At 39.9% G+C, this 12,591-nt stretch overlaps 1 protein-coding gene across 7 annotated transcripts in view; it reads right to left on the bottom strand.

Moving 5' to 3' along the window:
* Positions 1-12,591, bottom strand: part of LOC105478085 (neuroligin 4 X-linked) — a 348,124-nt gene that overhangs the window by 252,490 nt on the left and 83,043 nt on the right. The window lies entirely within an intron of this gene.

The raw sequence follows: 12,591 nt of genomic DNA, 5'->3' as shown, positions 1-12,591 counted from the left end.
AACACCTCAGGGGCTTGGCATTTCAGGGAAACATGCAGTAAACAGGATCCCGGCTTGGCTGGTAATTGTTGTGGATTCAGCATCCAGTGGGAAAAACTGAGCTTCAGCAGCAAATGGCTTTGCCTTGCTTTATATGCTGACAGTTTGTCATAGGAAGTGGAGGTATCCTATTTTCTTTTGAATTTCTAAGGCATATTATAAAATGTATTACTTTTAAAATATTATAAAAACATGTGGCTTCCAGCTCAATATATATAAAACAAGAGTTTAATGCATTTGACAAAAAAAAACTCACATAAACTCTGGGTGTATTCATAACATGTAATGTGATGCATGAGAATAGATGCTTCATACGGAGGAGGATGCTTGCAAAAGACCACCTAGAAGGAACATACTAACATGTTTTCTATGACTTCCAAAGCTGTATATTAGGAGAGAAAGGAAACATTCCAAATTTCTTCAGCTCTGTTTGTAGACAGTGCTCAGGTAAATATTGCCAGCCCTTTCTGATAATGAAATTAAAAACCTGTAAATGTCTTTATTGGTCAGGTTCAAAAGAAAAAAAAAGCTGGGTGGCCAGGCACTACAGGTTCATTCATTTGTTCCATGCATTGAAGTATGTGATTCGTTCTTTTATCTCAAAAATGCTCTGGGTCTTCAAAGGGTTTACCATCTACTGGGGAGGGCAGACTTGTAAAATGGTGATTAAATTCAACTTCTAGGAACTCAGGGGAGGATACTTCATCTCTGCTTAGAGTACCAAAAGGTTAATGAACAGGGAACTACCGTATGGTGAAAGAGTTTTGGTTAAATGACCCCAAAAGCTCCTTCTCCTTGGAAGATGTTATCATTCTGTGATTCAAGTCTAAGTTGATTATATCATTTCCGTCCAGGTAAATTTCCACTATGATATTCAATACACCAAAATCCCCTCCTATGAAGCAAAACAAAAAAAAGTATAAAATGCAAAGATCCTTGTAGAATGTGTGACGGTAAAATCTGTTCTCATTATTATCTGATTTTAGCTCAAAATGAAATAATTTCTTAACATTTTAATATTCTTGGGAAAGCTGGTTTTCTCTCTAAGGCTTACTTCTCTATTTTTAAATTTAAACATTTTAGAAACATGCAAAATAGTATTATAACTTGATTTCATACTAGTTATCTGGATTAGTACAATTCCAATATAAAATTATGAAAGTACTTTACTAGATTAGAAATTTGGGGGAGACTGAAAGTTTTCGTATTAATGATTTAAACACCAGGTGATAAAATGTACATTTGAATTTGGTGAATGGGATCTCATGTTCTTTGATTTAACTTTATTGTATAGTCTGCTAAGAAGAAAAGACAGGCATTCGAATTAGTTTGGATGGAATTCCACTTATGAACCCTCCAATGTCACAATGTAACAATGTAAAACATACCCAAGTGAGTACTTTGCCTGTTAAATCACAACATCGTTGCACCCTCCTCCAGTTTTGTCTTAGTTTTATCTCTCCCTTCTCCCCAATTTTGCATCTTTTATGTCTCTGTGCAGCTAAAGAAGCAATAAACAAGAACCTCAGTTTTAGGAAACATAGACAGCATGTCCTCACTGCACAAACATGTGTTTACGCTCTGCATATTCACTCAAGGCAGGGTGAAAACCTCTCTATCAAGGACCCACAGAAAGAATCCACTCTCAGATTTGCCTCCATTTTCTTTTCCCTACAATCCTAAAACAGTCGCTGAAGACTTTGTGCTTTTCACGAAATGTGGTTTAGTTGGGTCACATATCAATGGGGCTTTCCCACTTACTTTACTTTTCCAGCAGCAGATTTAGATCTCTCCGGATACCCACTTAGACTCACCCAAGGCCTTGTCTATGCTGATTGCAAATAATGATTTATTTACTAATAATTTTTAAAAGAGTTACCTAAAATGGCTCTAAAGAAAATAAGGAATGGAAAAGAGAAAAAATACCCAAAGAGTCTAGATTGGAATTAGGAGATCAATAGTGTCCTTGGCCTGACTGGAGGCTAAAGTCCGTATGTGACAGGCAGATGGGACGTTAGGTGAATGTTACATGTTCCCTTGTTGAGTGAATGACTGATTATGTCATAAAAGACAGAGAAGAGAGTAGAATGTAGCTAAAGACATTCATTTTAAGGAAGAAGAAAAGGAGTGTTCAAGAACCTACAATTTTCATATCTTGTTGAAACCCACCAGAAGAGCTCCTTTGCCTGAGATAAATCAGTACCTGCTGCATTCTTTATTTCTGATGGCAACGGGCACTTGCCCTGAGGTAAACTTGAGGACTGTGCAGACAACATGCACAGTAGACCAAGATGATGTCTGGCTTGAAGGAGACTTCGGGATGTTTGGGGTTTCAGAGGGGAAGAGGATATAGTTTAGGTGTTTTATAACTTGGCATTTCACAGTGACGTATTTGATCTTAACTGAATTGTGGATATTTCATCTATGGGCTTTCCTTCAACAGCATTCACACACAGACGCAAACACACACACACACACACACACACACACCCCACAGACCACACCAATGCCTACCTTCACCATCAAAAGTCATCATCGGATACATAAAACCTAACAATGAAATGTTTCTCTTTTATTTCTTTTTTAGATACAGGGTCTCACTGTGTCACACAGGCTGGAGTGCACTGCTGTGATCTCGGCTCACCATAGCCTACATCTCCCAAGCACGAGCGATCCTCCTGCCTCATCCCCTCAAGTAGTTGGGACTACAGGCCAGTGCCACCATGCCCAGCTAATTTTTTTTTTCCTGGTAGGAACAGGGTTTTGTCATGTTGCCCAGGGTGGTCTTAACTCCTGGACTCAAGCAATTCACCCACCTAGACCTCCCGAAGTGCTAGGATTACAAGAGCAAGCCACCACTTTCTAATTTGTGGAAATCTAGACCTGCTTCTCTGAACCTCAATATAGAATATTAGATTGAAATAATAAGGTGGAGACTACACTGTCTCATCTTTGCTTTATTTTACCGGTAGCTATTGCATGAAGAGATCACTCTTTTGGAATTTTTCCCTCCAGTTCCCTTGCCTTTAAGTTGACTGTGTGATTTAGGTAGATCTGGTTTATTTACTGAGAGCAGATGTTTTTGATCTCACAAACTCTCTGTGGCTCTCAAATCTGGAGCTCATAACTTCTCGATTTCTCTTTGCAGTTTGGCTGTGACTGCACCAAGGAAAGGGGTGCTTAAACATAAAGACAGAATGTTAAACTAACTCATTATGAAAACAGCCTGGTTTAGGAGAAGCAACAAACAGCCTAACAAGATCAGATCTACTCTCAACAAGGGCTTCCAGTACCCCACCCAGGCAAAGAATCTTCCAATGAAAGATAAAGTCATGGGATTAATATTAAATTAACATGACATCAAAGTCCTAATATGCACTAATATTATCATTTTATAATTATTTCTTATATAGTTGTTTACTCCCAAATCACAATAATTCTAAAAAAAAAAATTCATAGGATGTATAATCATATTACTCTTATTTTTAATAGTTGAGGACAATAAATATTTAAAAGGTTAAATGGCTTGGCTAGGCCAGGAGCGGTGGCTCACACCTGTAATCCCAGCACTTTGGGAGGCCAAGGCAGGAGGATCACCTGAAGTCAGGAGTTCAAGACCAGCCTGGCCAACATGGTGAAACCCCATCTCTACTAAAAATACAAAAAATTAGCTGGGTGTGGTGGTGGGCACCTATAGTCCCAGGTACTCGGGAGGCTGAGGCAGGAGAACCATTTGAACCTGAGTGGTGGAGGCTGCAGTGAGCAGAGATTACGCCACTGTACTCCATCCTGAGTGACAAAGTGAGACTGTCTCAAACATAAAAAATAAAATTAAAAAAAAACAATAAATAATAAAAATAGCTTCGCTAAAATAGTATGGAAAATAAATAACAGTGTTCAAACCAGCAATATTAACTGACAACAAATAAGACTACAACATCTTAGGAAGGAAGACTCCACAAATAAATAATGAGCTAATTGTTTTAAATGGCCAAATATTCCAGTGGACTAGTTGTACCTAAAGTTTCTATCTCTAACAATTTCCAAAAAAAATTCTTATGATATGCACTATGTGAAAATTTGATTTTTAATAAATTCTAGGTAATCTGTATTTGTTCAAATTATGACAATAATCTAAATTGCAAATGGAATTGAATTAAAATTCATGTATTGGAAGATTATGTACATAAGGGAAAATGTTATTTGTTAGGAAAAGATAGTTCTTAATTATTCCAGCAAGCATAATTCATCCTACTAAATAGCATTATTCCAAACACATGTAATTTCTAAACCCTCAGTAAGATTATTATTCAGTATTCAAATAGCTGAAAGCTTTTTGAGCTGGTGGGGAGAGACATGCTATCGGAAATCCACTCCAGTTTAACTGTGCTTACAAAAAAATACTAAACACTTTTCAATTAGTCCGTGTCAAGGAGATCTTTATTTAATAATCTTTCATAATTATCTTTACTTATAAGCTATGTCTACACAATGTCAAACATCCAACTGACACATGAAAACTGGAGTAATTTAATTATTTTCACCTAGTTGCATGTTGATGTTGATTGGTTAAAACATCTGTCTCATTGTGTTAACAAAGTTTTCATTTTTCACCTATATTTTGTGACTATATGCATACAATTGGACTTTGTGTGTCTAGACAACAAGAGAAAGGAAATTAATTTCTCTTTAATCTCACACACAAAGAATGGTGTTACTGCCTTTTGATGGTTTAAGGGACTTTTCCAAAAAAGTTAATTCTAATCCTTTCCTGGCGATTAATTTCTCTAATTCACATATGCTCAAAATCCATTCAACAACACAGGCTCAAAAGGACTAAAGTTAGGAATAAAGCAGAATGGTAATAGTCAGCTCTTTTTAAAAATGTTATACCTCCCAAAATTCCCTTTTGTTAAATCCACACTAGAAACTGCCAGAAATGATGGGCTATTGGTCTTACTTCTTAAGCTTACCCCTCCACTACTACAAGTTATGTCACAGACAATCAACATTTATGATGCCTAGATTCATATACATACCAGACCCACTATGCACGTGCAGTTTCACGGAAATTTTTGGGTTCCCTTTTCTTTTATTAATGATGCTGCACTAACATCAGATTACAGGATGCTTGTATGTGCTGGCTACTAAGCACTTTACATGGATTAAAACCTTAAATCTCTCAGCCGCCTCTATTTTAGATATAAGGACACTGTGGCCCAAGCAAGCTAGGTCACTTGCCCATAATGACTGATCTGCAAGGGGCTAAACTGTCATTCCAACTCCAGCAAACAAGTTTTGGCTGGAGGAGTAAACAAGGTGTACCTTGAAAAGGTCAGAGAATCACTTTGCCCAGAAGAGACCACATCTTAAGGTGTAGCTGGAAGGAGTGGAGAACCCAAAGGATTTTGTCAGCAGTGTTTGTAAGTAGGAAATAAGACATGTAAAGGTGCAGCCGCCATCTTGAGTGAAACTCTATGGAGACAGATGAGGAAAGAACAATTTGGGTATTTTGTTATACGCCATTCAAAGCCATCTACTCTGGAAATGTTATAGCTGCCTGAAAAAATTTTAAATGACCCTTTGATACCTTTCCGTGTCAAAACAGTATTATCTTTTGAATATGCCATTTAGGACAATTTGCCATGAGGCTGTATTAACATGATGCAAAATGCCAAATCTGCAAAATGCCACTGGACATAGTGGCTCCCACCTGTAATCCCAGAACTCTGGAGTTTGAGATGAAAGGCTCACTTGAGGCTAGGGTTCTGGACCAGTCTGGGCAACACAGGAAGGCTCAACTCTTTAAAAATGTAAAAATTAGCCAGTCATGGTGGCAGAAAATTGAGATGTAAATCTAATAGGGGATTTTTTTCATTGTTTATTTTTTCAAAACTCTGCCACCATTTGGGCCCCTGTAGTCCCAGCTACTTGAGAGGCTGAGGCAGGAGAATGGTGTGAACCCGGGAGGCGGAGCTTGCAGTGAGCTGATATGGCGCCACTGCACTCCAGCCTGGGCGACAGAGTAAGACTCAGTCTCAAAAAAAAAAAAAAAAAATCTGCCACCATTTCCTAATTTGCAGACACCTGGACATGCTTCTTCTCTGAACCTCAATATAGGAGTCTCAGCTTATATAGTCCCAGACACTCAGGAGGCTGAGGTTGGGGGATCACTTGCGCCCAGGAGTTTGAGGCTGCAAACTATGAGCTATGACTGTGCCACTGCACTACAGCCTGGGCCATAGTGCAAGACCCCAGTCAGAGACGGGGTACCTATCTCTCAAACTTTAAAAAAATAAAGTTTTAAAAATCTGAAAAAATGTCTGCCCTAAAATAAGAATTGATATGATCTCCTTGGCATGCTTGAGCATGGTAGAAAGCTCTAAGTGCCCACGGGTGTTTTCAACTAGAAATTCTTGGAAGTATAATCGCAGAATGGAAAGGGGTCCAGAAGGCCCGAAACCAAACAACTTCAGCAACTCTGAACTTTTGTTTTCAGAGAAATACTTCACTATGAATTTCAAATAATATTACAGGGTGATAAAACTCTTCCTTAGTTTTCTATTACCACTAGGACAAATCTCCACAAACTTAGTAAGCTTGGAACAGCACACATTTATTCTTTTACAGTTCTAAGGTCAGAGTTTCTTCCATGGGGCTAGAATCAAGGTGTCAGCAGGGCTGTCCGGCTCCTTTCTGGAAGCTCTAAGGAAGAATCTGTTTCCCCATCTCTTCCGGCTTCTAGAGGCTGCTGCCTGTATTCCTTTCTCCTGGCTCTTTCATATTCAAAGCCAGCAATGTCCGGGTATCTCTTTCTCACATTGCTTTACACCAACTCTGATCTCCTCTTGAGTGTTCTGCATCCACAGTGGAGGGTCTCTGTTAATGTATATGAGAATCCAGGATAGATTCTCCCTATTGGAAGGTCTGCTGATTAGCAAACATAATTCAATCGGCAACCTTAATTCCCCTTTGCCATGTTAAGTCATTATTTAAGGCAGAGTACCGAAGAAGTCAGGTGCCATGCCTAGTAACCTATTCCCAGGTTCCAGGAATGAGCGAGTTGGTTGGGGGGGCGAGGCGGTGCTTGCACGTATCTCAGGGACCATGACTTTTCTGCCTACAAGTACCTATCTCTCAAAATTAGGAATGCTTGTGTCTCTTGCAATCTCAGCCTCTAAGGCATGTCTGGCATATAATCGATGCTCAAAAATATTTTGGACAGTGAAGTAGTGCTTGCTCGTTCCAGACACCTTGTGGTGAGAACTATCCTTCGCCCCCTGCCAACTGGTATACCCAAGTACAGCCCAGTTTTATCTCTTCTTACTCCTGAGTCAAGTGGGCCAATCAAAACCCTGCCCTGGGATTTTCAGTATGGAATTACGGAACTTTGTCCCTCACTGGTGGAACTGAGAAAAACAAAATGCAACTAACAAAAACTGCAGAGAACCCTCTTACTGCCATTTAAAGCAAGCCTACTTCCAGAAATAAGCAAAGAACCAGACATGAAGATTGGTGATGTCCTTGGATTCACTGCTTCCAGGTGCCTCTAAAGTCTAGCTGCATCCCCGCCATTCTCCCAATCCGATTTCTCAACTTTTACAGTAAGTTTGGATACCCCATAGCCCTTCTAATAAATTTCCATTTTTTCCCTCAAAACCAGATTAAGGCTAGGTTGCCTTCTACCATTTGAACACAAACATCTCTTGACTAATGTAGAATGCCAGAAAAGTTTGTAAAACCCTCAGAAAGGATGGGAGCTATTGAAGGATGAAAACCAAGCTATAAATTATATCTTGAATTAGATCCAGTGCTATCTATAAGAGAAGTGAATGCATTTGTTTTTTAAAAGCACTAGCAAAGTCGGTTGACTTTCCAGCTTCTTTCCCTGTGGTTCTCCTGCCACCCTTTCAACTTAGGTAGCTTGTCTACCCCAGAAAGTGTTAGGGTCAGCAGCTGTGAATAACATTAAAAAGTTTATGGGCCCAGTGCAATGGCTTATGCTGGTAATCCCAGCATTTTGGGAGGCCGAGGTGGGAGGATCACTTGAGTCTAAGACCAGCTGGAGCAACATAGTGACACCCCATCTCTACAGAAACTAAAAAGGTATGGCGGAGTGCACCAGCTACTCAGGAAGCTGAGATGGAAGTATCCCTTGAGCCCAGGAGGTTGAGGCTGCAGTGAGCTATGAGTGCACCACTGTACTTCAGCCTGGATGACAGAGCGAGACCCTATTTCTAAAAGGAAAAAAAAAAGAACTTTTATGATATGGCACTGCCAGAAACATGGTAAAGCAGAGATTCTGTTACCATGCCACACTTAACGCCCAAGTAGTAACAACAGCAACAACTGACACCAAGCTGCTTAACATAGATGTGAGTGTTCCAATGTTCCATTCGTCAGATGCTTTAGTAGATGAATCCCTTCCATCGCCCATATATTCTTCATGGCACAGCTCAACCACTTATAGCTTCCATCAAGTTTTTCTCAAAAAATAGCTTGTCCCTGAGCTGTCACAGAGCTTTCTTTGTTCCCTAACGAGGATGCTCTGGCTTATTATCTACCTGCAGGTTTATTAACTGTGCAAACTCCTACAGGTCATTGTCCATGTCGTGTCTGTCTATATTTCATCACAAAGCTCCCGGCTTTCACCAAATAGGTCCTCAATCAGTAATCGTGGCAAGCTTACTTAAGTCATAGTATTCAAAGTATCAGGTGTCATCTTGGGGGAAAAAGATGAGAGACACCTTGCATTCAATCATCTGTTGTTTTTTAATATCTTACTTTTTCAATTGTATTGCTAGCAAAAAAAAAAAAAAAACAGAATTTCACTTTTCTAGAAATCATAATGGCATTTGCTATTATGCTACAATGAAAATACAATGATAATGCCTGGTGTTTTGTTTTGTTTTGTTTTGTTTTGTTTTGTTTTGAGAGGGATTCTCACTCTCTTGCCCAGGCTGGAGTGCAGTGGTGCGATCTCGGCTCACTGCATCCTCCTTCCACCTCTCCAATTCAAGTGATTCTCCTGCCTCAGCCTCCCGAGTAGCGGGGATTACAGGCATGTACCACCACACCCAGCTAATTTTGTGTATTTTTAGTAAAGACGGGGTTTCACCATATTCGCCAGGCTGGTCAGAAACTCCTGACCTCAAGTGATCCACCCGCCTCGGCCTCCTAGAGATTAGAGGTATGAGCCACCGCGCCTGGGCAATAATGACTTTCATTTACATTTTTCTTTATATTTCCCAGTGTTTTTAGTCCCATGATGGAGAATGGAAGGGCTTCTCGCCCCTGAAATCTTTCAAGAATAAGACCTGGCTGGGCACCATGGCTCACGCCTGTAATCCCAACTCTTTGGGAGGCCGAGGCGGGCGGATCACGAGGTCAGGAGATCGAGACCATCCTGGCTAACATGGTGAAACCCCATCTCTACTAAAAATACAAAAAATTATCCAGGCGTGGTGGCGGGCGCCTATAGTCCCAGCTACTCGGAGGCTGAGGCAGGAGAATGGCATGAACCCGGGAGGTGGAGCTTGCAGTGAGCCGAGATCACGCCACTGCACTCCAGCCTGGGCGACAGAATGAGACTCTGTCTCAAAAAAAAAGAATAAGACCTTAAGATGTATGTCCAAGGATTGAGAGAGAAAGTACAGGTATAGGTCACTCAGGAAGTGCTTCCTTGGCTCTGTCCATTCCCCAAGGCAACCTGGACTCACTTGTGGCTCTTTCTCCTCCAGGCTTTACATTTAATACGACAGTTTGTCTAAGCAACTCCTTCAAAATGTGTCTTTTATTTTTCCCTTACTTTTTAGCCTCACTTCTAAATAATACCATGGGTTCTCATTAAAAACCTGAAATGTTTCCATAGCTCATCTTTCTGTGTTCAGTCTCCTTCGTGACCAAGAGGAATCACGAATCGTAGTGCCATCCCCTCATGTATGAACTGATGTGGACTTAGTATGTGAGACTGGAACTTCTCAGCTGGACTTTCACAATTTGTGTTTAATCAAGCTACCAAGCCATATTCTGCATTGCTTCCTCAAAGTAGTCACTCAGTCACTCTCTCTCTGCTCGCTCTCTCTCTCTCTCTGTCACACACACACACACACACACACACACACACACCATGCAGATTCGGTCATTCGGTCTCCAACTGCTCCTTGTCAACAATGGCCCATGTGTCCTACTAGCGCTTCCAACTGGCTTGACTGATTCTGACCTTATTTTAGCACCTATCAAAAGATTAAATATGCAATTCAAGTTAATTAGCCTGTCATCTAACAACAAAGAGAAAGTAATAACCTATGAACATTTAAATAAAGAAATTTGTAAGATAGGAAATAGTTATAAAGACCCAAGCCTAAGTTTAGTAGATCATGATGCCAGTTTAAACGAAAAGACTCACCTTCAGCAAGACCTGATTTATTAATTATAAAAAGTATTGCTTTCTAAAGAAAAAAATATATATGTTTCATAAACTATTGTACAATGAAGAAATTTCCAACACTTTTCCTCATGCAAGTTATTTCTTAAATGCAAGGGTTAAGTATGTACCTAAAATAAAGTCTATTTTTTTATTTTTAATATACCTACACGTTTTATGAAAGTGGAAACGTAGAAATTTGAGCCATTCTGATCAAGGCAGAAAGACAAAGCTAAACCAAAAAAAAGTAGATTTGTTGTTGTTGTTGTTGTTGTTTAGATTTGTCTTTCTGGCTTGATCAGACTGGTCAGAGTGGAATTTTAAATTCCAAATAATAATATTGCTGTCTATCCTGCTAAATAAAAGCATTGATCTGAATTAAGATACTGCCTAAGGGAAGGCCTTTGGAGAGAATCAGCATGATGTCAACATTTCAATATGCTGTTGTGGATGCGGAGTTCATTCATTTAGTGAATAACCAATAATTAAATATCTAAAGCTCTGCATTGGTACTTTTTTTTTTTTTTTTTTTTGAGACGGAGTCTTGCTATGTTGCCAGGCTGGAGTGCAATGGTGCCATCTTGGCTGACTGCAACTTCTGCCTCCTGGGTTCAAGCGATTCTCCTGCCTCAGCCTCCCGACTAGCTGGGATTACAGACACGCGCTACCATGCCCAGCTAATTTTTGTATTTTTAGTAGAGATGGGGTTTCGCCATGTTAGCCAGGATGGTCTCGATCTCCTGACCTCATGATCTGCCCGCCTCGGCCTCCCAAAAGTGCTGGGATTACAGGCGTGAGCCACCATGCCCTGCCTGCACTGCTTCTTGGTTGATAGAGTTAAGAAAACAAGCAAGCAACCAAAAACAAAAACTCCTAACCCAAAGGCTGTGATTTGTGGACTGTATAAACATGCAGGGCTGTAGCTTTGAACTCTCACCAGCAAAATTCTAAGGTTTGCACATAGTGGGGAGATCGCTTCTACTGTTTCAGTCACTATTAGATTTCTGATTCCCTTGTCAAGATCATATGGGCATAATGCTTCAAAACGCCTAAAGAACGAAACAAGTAGAACTGGGTTTATTATCAGGTTTGGATTACTTTTTCACTGAATAGCATTTTTCACATATTTACATTCCTCGAATTTTAATTCAATACTGAATCACAATGAAACGGCCACACTGTTTGTGGTCTCCAGCCACACAATTGTACATACGGGGCTCTGCAGTCAGGGAGGCTATTGATTGTTTCCCATGGGTGGCCTCAATCTGTCCAACTCCTATATGAGGCGGCCTTCTATTTGAAGTGCATTCATTGTTGCCAAGGCTAGGTCTATAAAATCACCAGACTCTAGCACATCCAAGGTATTATGAAAGCAATTTTAACCCTTTGTCCTGTTTTCGGGTTTTTTTCTCCCCGTTTTTTTCTTCCTTTCTTTTTGGTTTTTGTTTGAATAGTTCGTTATGAGAAAGATATCAACCCAGGTGGCTGCTCAAATGAGAACCCTAATTGCTTTTGAGAGCTCTTATTCATCTCACACACACACAAAGAGGGACTGTTAGGTACGGAGACAGCTCAGAGCACCCCATGGAAGTACAGCGTCCAAATGTCAGTTTAACTCCCTGAATCACATTCAGACCTGGACTTTATGAGATAATTGTGAGGTCTGTCACCATAACGACAAGGGCAATATGCCAGAAACCACTAATATAATGAAGCACAGTCCTTTAATTTCTTGCTCTGGGCTGTTCTTTGTAATCTCAATGACAATTTGTAATCTCAGTGACACACAACCCTGGTCTGGTTTTTCATGACACTCTTAGACTATCTGGCATTTATATGGAGAAAGAGAAACCTGATAGATGCAATACAATTTTGGAGATCATTAGATTAATGTCGTTGTTTATTTAGTATTTTCAGCCAAATCTTACTGAAAAATGTTTTCCAGGGATTGAAGTTAAAAAAAAAAAAAAAAGGAAAAAGAATTTTCTCCATAAAAGAAATTTATCACACTCTCCACGAAGAACTTTATACAAAGGACACACTCTAGTTTCTACATTAGATACATCTGTCATTCCCACAAATTAACTTCCTTTCTTCCTTTCTTTCCAGGTATATTTTATTCTCTG

This window comes from Macaca nemestrina, chromosome X (assembly GCF_043159975.1).
Source record: "Macaca nemestrina isolate mMacNem1 chromosome X, mMacNem.hap1, whole genome shotgun sequence".
Classification (NCBI taxonomy): Eukaryota; Metazoa; Chordata; class Mammalia; order Primates; family Cercopithecidae; genus Macaca; species Macaca nemestrina.
Note: the sequence above shows the minus strand (reverse complement) of the source record. Positions and strands in the feature narration are given on the sequence as shown.